Genomic DNA, 9632 nt, shown 5'->3' on the forward strand with positions numbered 1-9632 from the left:
TGTGTCATATAAGTAAATCAACCTCAATTCTCTTAGTTAATTTTATTTAGTAGAATCTCTTAGTTAATCGTAATTATAAACCATCTCAACTTGTTATCATCTTAGCATTGAATAATAACCATACCATTGTTGCATAAGTGCATAAATTGAATTTAACCTAAACCAGTCTCTGTGGGAACGAACTAGAAAGAATTCTATATTACTTGTGAACGCATATAATTGTGTGTAAATTAGCGCGTGTTTTTGTCCTAACAAGTTTTTGGCGCTGCTGCCGGGGACTCGGTGTTAATTTGACATCAGTGGTTGTTAAAGTTCATTGACTCGGATATTTTACAAAATTATTTACTTGTTGCTTTTTCAGGTACTTTAGAGAGCGTTTATGCTAACGCGTTCTCGATCTCAAAAGAGAGCACTGGATAAAGCGGAGGAAGAAGTTTTAGTAGAAGAAGAAATTCTTGTAGAAGAGGAGAAAGTTGAAGAAGAAGCTCTTGTTGCAATGGGAGAACAAGAAGCGAATTGGAAGGCTTTGATGGATTACTCTCAACCGAAGATCAATGATATTCAGTCTAGCATTGTCAGACCAGCCATCACGGCTAACACTTTTGAAATCAAGGCTAGAACGATTCAGATGGTGCAGATTCAGTCCAGTATGGGGGTTCTCCAACGAAAGATCCCAACATGCATATTAGAGATTTCATCGAGATTTGTGACACTTTTAAATTCAACAACGTGTCTGAAGATGCTATAAAGCTAAGGCTTTTCCCATTCTCTCTAAGGGATAAAGCTAAGTGCTGGTTGCATTCTCTACCACCAGGCTCTATCACCATGTGGGAGGATCTTGCTCAGAAGTTTTTTATTAATTCTTTCCTATGGAGAAGACAGCTGCAATCAGGAATGCTCTTACTCAATTTGCATAGCAATCGGGAGAGTCTTTATGTGAAGCTTGGGATCGTTATAAGGAGATGTTTAGAAAGTATCCTCATCATGGGATGCCTGATTGGATGATTATAAACTGCTTTTATAATGGTTTGGGTGTGACTTCTAGACCCATGCTTGATGCAGCATCAGGTGGAGCCTTATGGGCTAAGAGCTACGATGAACCTTATGATTTGATCGAACTGATGGCTGCTAATGAATACCAGAACCCTTCTCAGAGACTAACTCAAGGCAAGGTAGCGGGAATTCTGGAGGTAGATGCAGCTACTGCTGTAGTTGCTCAGCTTAAGGCTTTGATGATGAAGGTGGATTCTTTGGCAAATTATGGAGTTAATTAGATCACTAGTGTCTGTGAGCTTTGTGCTGGTGCGCATGAGACGGAGCAATGTGCTATTTCTAGTGAATTAGCTCAGTTCATGAGCAACTTTCAGAGGTCGCAGCAACCAGTTTTAGCCACCTATCATTCCAACAACCGCAATCATCCTAACTTCAGCTGGAGCAACACTTAGAATGCGGTGGAACAGACTTATCAGCAGTATGCATCAAAGCAATACAACCCTCCTGATTTTTAACAACCACAATATGTACCAAGACAACAACTCCAACTACAACAATCTAATGAAAAATATGAATTGGAGGAGTAAAGGCTCATGTGCAAGAGCCAAGTGGTGTCTATCAAGACCTTAGAGAATTAAATTGGGAAGATTGCTAATGCCTTGCTGAATCGAAAACCTGGTACACTCCCTAGTGGCATAGAAGTTCCAGGCAAGAAGGAAGCAAAAGAGCAGGTTAAGGCAATTACACTGAGGTCTAGGAAGGTTGCAAGCCAAGAAAAATCTCAAGTTCTATAATCTGAAGATGTGGCTGAAGAAGAAGTGCAGAAGGAAGCAGAAGTGGAAACAAGGAAGAAAACTGTGGAACACACTCCTACTGAGGGTAATACAGGGGAGAAACAGATATATCCTCCACCTCCTTTTCCTAAGAGGCTGCAGAAGCAAAAGTTGGATAAGCAGTTTGCTAAGTTTTTAGAGGTGTTCAAGAAACTTCATATCAACATACCTTTCGCTGAAGCTCTTGAACATATGCCTAGCTATGCGAAATTTATGAAAGGAATTCTCTCTCATAATGTGAAGCTCGATGACTTAGAGACAGTTTCTCTCACGGAGGAATGCAATGTTATGCTGCAACAGAAGTTACCTCCAAAGCTTAAGAATCTTGGAAGCTTCACTATTCCTTGCACTATCGGAAACTTGTCCTTCGACAAGTGTTTATGTAATTTGGGAGCTAGCATCAATCTGATGCCTTTGTCTATCTTCAAGAAGGCCTACTTATATGTCCTTGCAGTTGGCCGATCGCTCTATTACATATATATGAGGCATTGTGGAGGATGTCTTGGTCAAGGTGGACAAACTCATCTTTCCTGCTGACTTTGTAATTCTTGATTTCGAGGTTGATAAGAAAATTCCCATAATCTTGGGAAGATCATTCTTGGCTACTGGTCGAACCTTGATTGATGTGTAGAAGGGTGAGCTCACTATGCGAGTATTGGATCAGGATGTGACTTTTAATGTTTTCAATACCATAAAATTCCCTATTGATAATGACGAGTGCTTAAAAGTGGAATTGGTCGATTCTGTGGTTACTTCAGAACTTGATCAAATGCTAAGGTCTGATTCCTTAGAGAAGGCCTTGTTGGGGAATTCAGATAGTGAAGATGATGAAAATGGTGAGCAGTTGCAGTATTTGAATGCTTCTCCTTCGAAGCGAAGGATGTATATGCCTTTTGAATCTCTTGGAATGTCAGAACTCAAAAATATTGAGGGGCGTCTCTAGCCATCTATTGAGGAAGCTCCTACACTTGAGCTTAAACCATTTCATGAACACTTAAGGTATGCTTTTTTAGGTGATGCATCTACTTTGCCTGTTATTATTGCATCTGACCTTTCAGGTAGTGATGAGAAAAAGCTCTTAAGAATTCTGAGAGAGTTCAAATTGGAAATTGGATGGACTATAGCAAATATCAAGAGAATCAGCCCTTCTTATTGCATGCATAAAATTCTGCTAGAGGAAGGAAGCAAGCCAAATTGTTGAGCAACAGATAAGGCTAAATCCGATAATGAAAGAGGTTGTGAAAAAGGAAATTCTTAAGTGGCTAGATGCAGGGATCATCTATCCTATTTCTAACAGTTCTTAGGTGACTCCAGTTCAGTGTGTGCCAAAGAAAGGAGGTATCACTGTGGTCACTAATAAGAAGAATGAGCTCATTCCTACTCGAACAGTCACGGGTTGAAGAGTTTGCATGGATTACAGGAAGCTGAACAAAGCCACAAGGAAGGATCACTTCCCTCTTCCTTTCATTGATCAGATGCTTGACAGATTGTCTGGGCATGAATTCTATTGTATTCTGGATATCTATTCGGGTTATAATCAGATTTGCATCACTCCAGAAGATCAGGAAAAAACTACTTTCACCTGTCTATTTGGCACTTTTACCTTCAGAAGAGTTTCCTTAGGGTTATGTGGTGCACCTGCCACATTTCAGAGATGTATGATGGCTATCTTCTCTGACATGATTGGTCTGAATGTGGAGGTTTTCATGGATGATTTTTCTGTGTTTGGGGATTCTTTCGACGAGTGCTTGCAAAATCTTGGCGCAGTTCTTAAAGGTGTGTTGAGACCAATCTGGTTCTCAACTGGGAGAAATGTCACTTAATGGTGCAACAGGGCATCATTCTTTGGCATAAGGTCTCTAGTAAAGGTCTTGAGGTGGACAAATCCAAGGTGGGGGTCATTGAAAACCTTCCTCCACCAATTTCTGTTAAGGGGATTCGCAGCTTTCTTGGTCATGCGGGTTTCTATAGGCGGTTCATCAAGGACTTCTCTAAAATCTCTAAACCTTTATGCAATTTATTGGAGAAAGATGTCCCTTTCAAGTTTGATGATGAGTGTCTAGCTGCTTTTAAGAGCTTAAAAAGGAGTTTAATCACGGCACCTATCATAACTGCACCTGATTAGAATGAGCCTTTTGAAATGATGTGCGATGCAAGTGACTATGCAGTTGGAGCAGTTCTTGGGCAAAGGAAGAACAATATATTTCATGTGGTCTACTATGCTAGTAAGACCCTCAATGGTGCTCAACTGAACTATACTACTACTGAGAAGGAACTCTTAGCCATTGTCTACGGTTTTGAGAAGTTTTGATCTTATTTTCTTGGGACGAAAATGACAGTTTTCACTGATCACGCTGCTATTCGCTATCTCGTCTCGAATAAGGACTCGAAGCCTAGATTGATTCGTTGGGTTCTTTTACTACAAGAGTTTGAGTTGGAGATCAAGGATAGGAAATGTACTAATAATCAAGTCGTTAATCATCTCTCTCGTTTAGAAGATCCAAGTGCGACTTCACAGGATAAGACATTGATAAATGAGTCTTTTCCCGATAAGCAGCTATTTAGGGGTGCAAGAGGAAGAACTGTGGTTCGTAGCCATTGTGAACTACCTTGTGAGCAATATTATGTCTCCAGACTTATCTTCTGCTCAAAGGAAGAAGTTTCTTCATGAGGTGAAGTGGTACATGTGGGATGAGCCATTTTTGTTTAGGCAAGGAGTTGATCAAATCATCAGGAGATGTATTCCGTACAGCAAGACGGAGGGTATCTTGCGAGACTGTCATTCGAATATTTATGGAGGCCACCATGGTGGAGGAAAGACATCAGCTCGTATCCTTCAAGCAGGATTATTCTAGCCTATATTGTTTAAGGATGCACACCGATTCATTTTGAAGTGTGATCGCTTCCAGCGTGTTAGGTAATATGTCTAAGAGGGATAAGATGCCTCTTAATGTGCTACTCGAGGTTGAGGTCTTCGATGTTTGGGAAATTAACTTCATGGGGCCATTTATCTCATCTTGCAATAATCAGTATATCTTGTTAGCGGTGGATTATGTCTCGAAATGGGTGGAAATTAAAGCTTTACCGAAAAATGATGCGAAGGTAGTGCTAAATTTTCTTCACAAGCAGATATTCACAAGATTTGGGACTCCAAGAGTCTTAATCAGTGACGAGGGATCGCATTTCTGCAATCGCAAGTTCACTGCTATGATGTAGAGATATAATATGAATCATCACATTGCTATAGCCTACCATCCTCAGACTAATGGTCAAGCTGAGGTATCTAACAGAGAGATCAAGCGTATTCTAGAGAAAGTTGTATGTCCATCGAGGAAGGATCGGTCTTTAAAGATGGATGAAGCTGTTTGGGCATATCGAACAACAAACAAGACTCCGCTAGGCATGTCTCCATTTTAGTTGGTTTATGGTAAGGGATGTCATTTGCCTGTAGAGCTAGAGCACAAAGCATATTGGGCTTTGAAGAAATTGAACCTTGATTTGGATGCAGCTGGTAAGAAAATGATGCTTCAACTGAATTCGATGAGTTTCGACTTCAAGCATATGAGAACAATAAAATGTATAAGGAGAACGTCAAGAGGTGGCATGATAGGGGTTTAGTGCTCAAATCATTTGTGCCGGGGCAACAAGTTCTTTTGTTTAACTCTCATCTCCATCTTTTTCTTGGGAAGTTAAAGTCGAGGTGGTTAGGGTCGTTTGTTGTCAAAACTGTGTTTCTACATGGAGTGGTGGAGATTTTTGAGAATGATCCGGGCCAAGCGTTCAAGGTGAATGGACAACGGTTGAAACTATAGGAATACGACAAACTGTGAGGTGGTTAGTGCCGTTTTATTTTCCACTTGATCTTGGGAATTCTACGTCAAGCTAGTGACGTAAAACAAGCGCTTCTTGGGAGGAAACTCAAGCTTGTTGTACATTAGTAGGAGTTAGAAGGAAGAAAAAGCAAGAAGAAAAAAAAAAGCAGAAAAAAATAGGGTACTTTTGATAGAAGCACGGTGCGCCCACGTTGGGTCACAGCACGGCCGCGCGGAAAGTCCAGAAGCAAGGCGCGCCCGCGCTGGTATGCGGGGCAGCCGAGCTGAAAGAACAGTTCCACGGCTTGCCCGCGCTGCCAGGCGGGGCGGCCGCGTTGACTCCTTGTACCCGAAAAAAAGTTATAACAACATAAATTCAAACACAAACATATCCCATCTGGATTTTTGTTCTCCCACTACCCTAATTTTCCTCTAAATCAAATTCTAGACCTACCCATTACCCCCACTAACCCACGATCGCAACCCACTTTTAATTATAATCCCTAAACTCTATATATATACACACAATTTCATACACCCATCTCCACCACATTCATAATTCGCAAACACATAAATCTCTCTATACACTCTATAATTCTCTCTTATTCAAATCCAATGGCACCCAAGAGAAATAGGACTCAAGTTAGCAGTAGCACCACCAATTTTTCAAGTGTTGGAGGTATGAGGCCTAGGTTTACAACTCCGGAGGCTGAAGCGGAGTATACGAGGCTACTATCGAAGCCCATAGCGAAAGAGAGGGGTTTTTTTCCATCAGGAAGGGATGGTAAGCTTTTGGAGATGATTCTGGAGATGGGTTGGGTCTCTTTTTGTGAGGCACCCGCTGCTGTGCACTTCAGTATTGTGCGCAAGTTTTACGCGAATGCGAAGGCGGATAAGAACAGGTACTCGGTGGTTCGGGGTTTGACTGTGGATTATACTGTGGAGGCTATTGGGAGGGTGGTCAACCAGCCCGAGAGACAGCTGGGTCAGGATGATTGGATGACGAAGACCGGGGAGGATTTTGACTTGGACATGATTGTTACGACGCTGTGTGTCCCAAACACTCATTGGAAGTTCAAGAAGGGGTCGAACGAGTATGCCACTTTCCCTGCCTCTTGCATGAACACGTTCACTCGTGCATGGAACTCTTTTATATGTGTGAACATCATGCCTTCTTCACATATGCATGATGTTACTGTGTATCGTGCCAAGTTGTTGTGGGGAATATTGCAGGTCGGCCATGTGGATCTTGACTCCATTATTTATCAGGGAATTCTGAGGTTTCTGCGTGGGAGCACTACGGGTTCTATTCCTTATGCGTCGATTGTGACGAAGCTATGTGTGGTAGTTAGAGTTCATTGGCCCGCACACGAGCAGCTTCAGCTGCCTAGTGCACCTATTGATAGTTTAACAATAGCAGTGATGTAGGAGTGGTACAGTGGTAAGGATGATGAGAAGGGGCTCGGTTACTCTTATGATCACTTGCCGGGTGGCCGTCCAGCTGATCAGGCATATGCTGGCGGTTCAGCTCAGGCTAGTAGAGCAGCATGGAGACATCAGATGGGGGAGGCCGGTTCTTCACAGAAACAACAACAGTAGCAACAGGATGTCGAGGCCAGTACTGGTTTGGGCTCAGCGCAGTATAGGCGCTTGATGAGGAGGATGGATGCGATGCAAGACCTCCATAGCAGGTTTGCACAGGACCTTATCCAGGCATTGGGAACAGCTTTCAGAGCCACATGAGTAGACATCCAGTGGCCAGGTTTTGGTGAGGATTCCGTGTACCCGCCTCCTGACACTCCACCCGTGGAAGGTGATGATCCTGATTCCGAGTAGGTATGCCTGATTTCTTACTATTACCTTCACTGAGGACAGTGAAAATTTTAAGTTTGGGGGTGGTAGTTAAGGAATATATTTGTGTGTGTCCATTTAGTTGCATATTCATGATAGTTTAGTTCATATAGTTGCATATATGTCATGTAGTTGTTTTATTTTATTTTGCATGTTAGTATGTTGCATATAGTTGCATGTGCATTTTATCATGATCCCTTAACTTTGCTTTTCGATTAATTTGTGATGTTGATGCGAGTGTAGTGATGTCGTGTAGAGGGATGTTAAGTCTTAACGAGTTGATTTGCATGCTAGAAATAATAAATTTTCACTAAGTCTTATAGGTTGCTTTTGTGCTAGATCATGATCATGGTTTGTTTATTTGTTGAGGTTTAATCACTTGTTTATGTCTAGAATGTATGATATTCTCTTAATGGCATAATAACATGGATATTTAAAAATTGGAGAAAATATCGGATTTCATTGCTAGTTGTTGTGGCTAGGTGTCAAATGGCTAGTAGCCGGCTCATATTTTATATTAGTAGTCTAGGGTTGAGCGAGATGGAGTGAAACACACTCGTTCAGAAATCATGTGAAAAAGAAAAAGAGAAAGAAATAAGAAAAAATATGTGTTGATGCATAATTGATCACGAGTGGGCTTTTAGTACTCGAGTTATTAAGTTCTTAGGGGACTTTGTGCCTAATGACCTAAGTATTTTATAGTGTAATAACCCCAATTTTTGGAATTTTTGAAACACTGATGAATAGTAACTTTTGCTGATGATGCTGATTAAGGAGAATTATCAGACCACGCTATATAGGAGTACTGTTATGGAAATTCTAAGATCGTATTAGTATTCCATAAAGTAAATAAGTGTATGTAAAGATCGTCAGAATCCAAATTCGAACACTTTGATTTTTCCCAAAAATCCAGCAGATACCGAAAGAATTGAGTATAAGGTAACATGATTAAAAGGATTTAAATTCAAGGATTATAAGAGGGGATTATAAAAGGAATATAAAATATTGAGAAAGGGTAGGGGAACCCAAATAATAAGATCCCGGATATGATCCCTCGAACGATAAACACGAACAAAAGTTAAGCGAACCGTATAACAGATCAGTGATCATTAGCCAAGTAATTAGGAGTTAATCAAAGGGGTTAGTGGATGATGAGGTCATCACACCAACAAGAGGAAGACAAGTGTAACAAGATGACATAAGTAGATGACATAAGCATGACCAAATGGGAAGGATTGGTTGGTTGATTGTGAGCCACACAATTTTTACCATGGTAAAAGGTTAATTAACAAACAAAAAAGGAAGCAACCAAGCAAAGATATTCATTTCTTCCCCTCATCTCCTTGCTCATGGTTTTTTGAAGAAAAACAAGAAGAAAAATTTCCAAACCCAAGCTCCACTCAATCATAATTCAAGAGGTTTGTTTCCTTGGATTCTATATTTCATAACTAAGAAGAGCAAGTAGTTTGAGTGCTTGAATCCAAGGTTTGCTAGCTCAAATAAATCATTTTAGTTTAGGGTGAATAGTAACTTTCAAGAACAAATTTTTGATTCTTGATTTTATTTGTAAGGTCAAGGTAGCTTAAGCATAGATTAAGGCTTCCAATGGCATTCCAAGGATCTTTCATGGATTAAAACCTTCAAGGAAGGTATAAAACTTCAAACCCTAGTTTTACTTTGAATATTTAGGAGTGGTTTTGATTAATATAGTTCATGAGAAGCATGATGCTTGTGTGTTTAAAGTTTGGTTGAGTTTGTAGTGATTGGATTTTAATTGATGTGTTGATGATTGTTAATGGAGGAGTAGTAGTTTAAATGTTTAAGCATGAATTGAACCTTGTTTGATTTAGTAGTTTGGTTGAATTTGAAGATAGTATGATATTGGATTAAATTGAGATTCTTGGGCTTATTATGACTGAAATCAGTAGCATTGATGTGTATCTTGAGTTGTTGATTGGTAGTTGGATTGATATGATTTGGAATGGTAAAATTTGGGAAATCGCGTAAACATAGCCGTCGTAATGCCCGATTTATCTTAGACTGTTTTGTTCTTAACTTCAGGACCCGTGAACTCACTGTTAGATTCTGACCATTTCCATGTTTAGATAGCTAATGTTACGAGCTTCGTTTTGATGTGTGGTTC

The 9632-nt window shown here is 40.4% G+C and overlaps 1 non-coding gene across 1 annotated transcript; it reads right to left on the reverse strand.

The window, feature by feature from the left end:
- Positions 1 to 884: 884 nt before the first annotated feature.
- Positions 885 to 991, reverse strand: LOC141682884 (small nucleolar RNA R71). Its single transcript, XR_012559987.1, has one exon. It is a non-coding gene; the product is annotated as a small nucleolar RNA R71 (small nucleolar RNA).
- Positions 992 to 9632: the final 8641 nt, after the last annotated feature.

This window comes from Apium graveolens, chromosome 1 (genome assembly GCF_009905375.1).
Source record: "Apium graveolens cultivar Ventura chromosome 1, ASM990537v1, whole genome shotgun sequence".
Taxonomy (NCBI): domain Eukaryota; kingdom Viridiplantae; phylum Streptophyta; class Magnoliopsida; order Apiales; family Apiaceae; genus Apium; species Apium graveolens.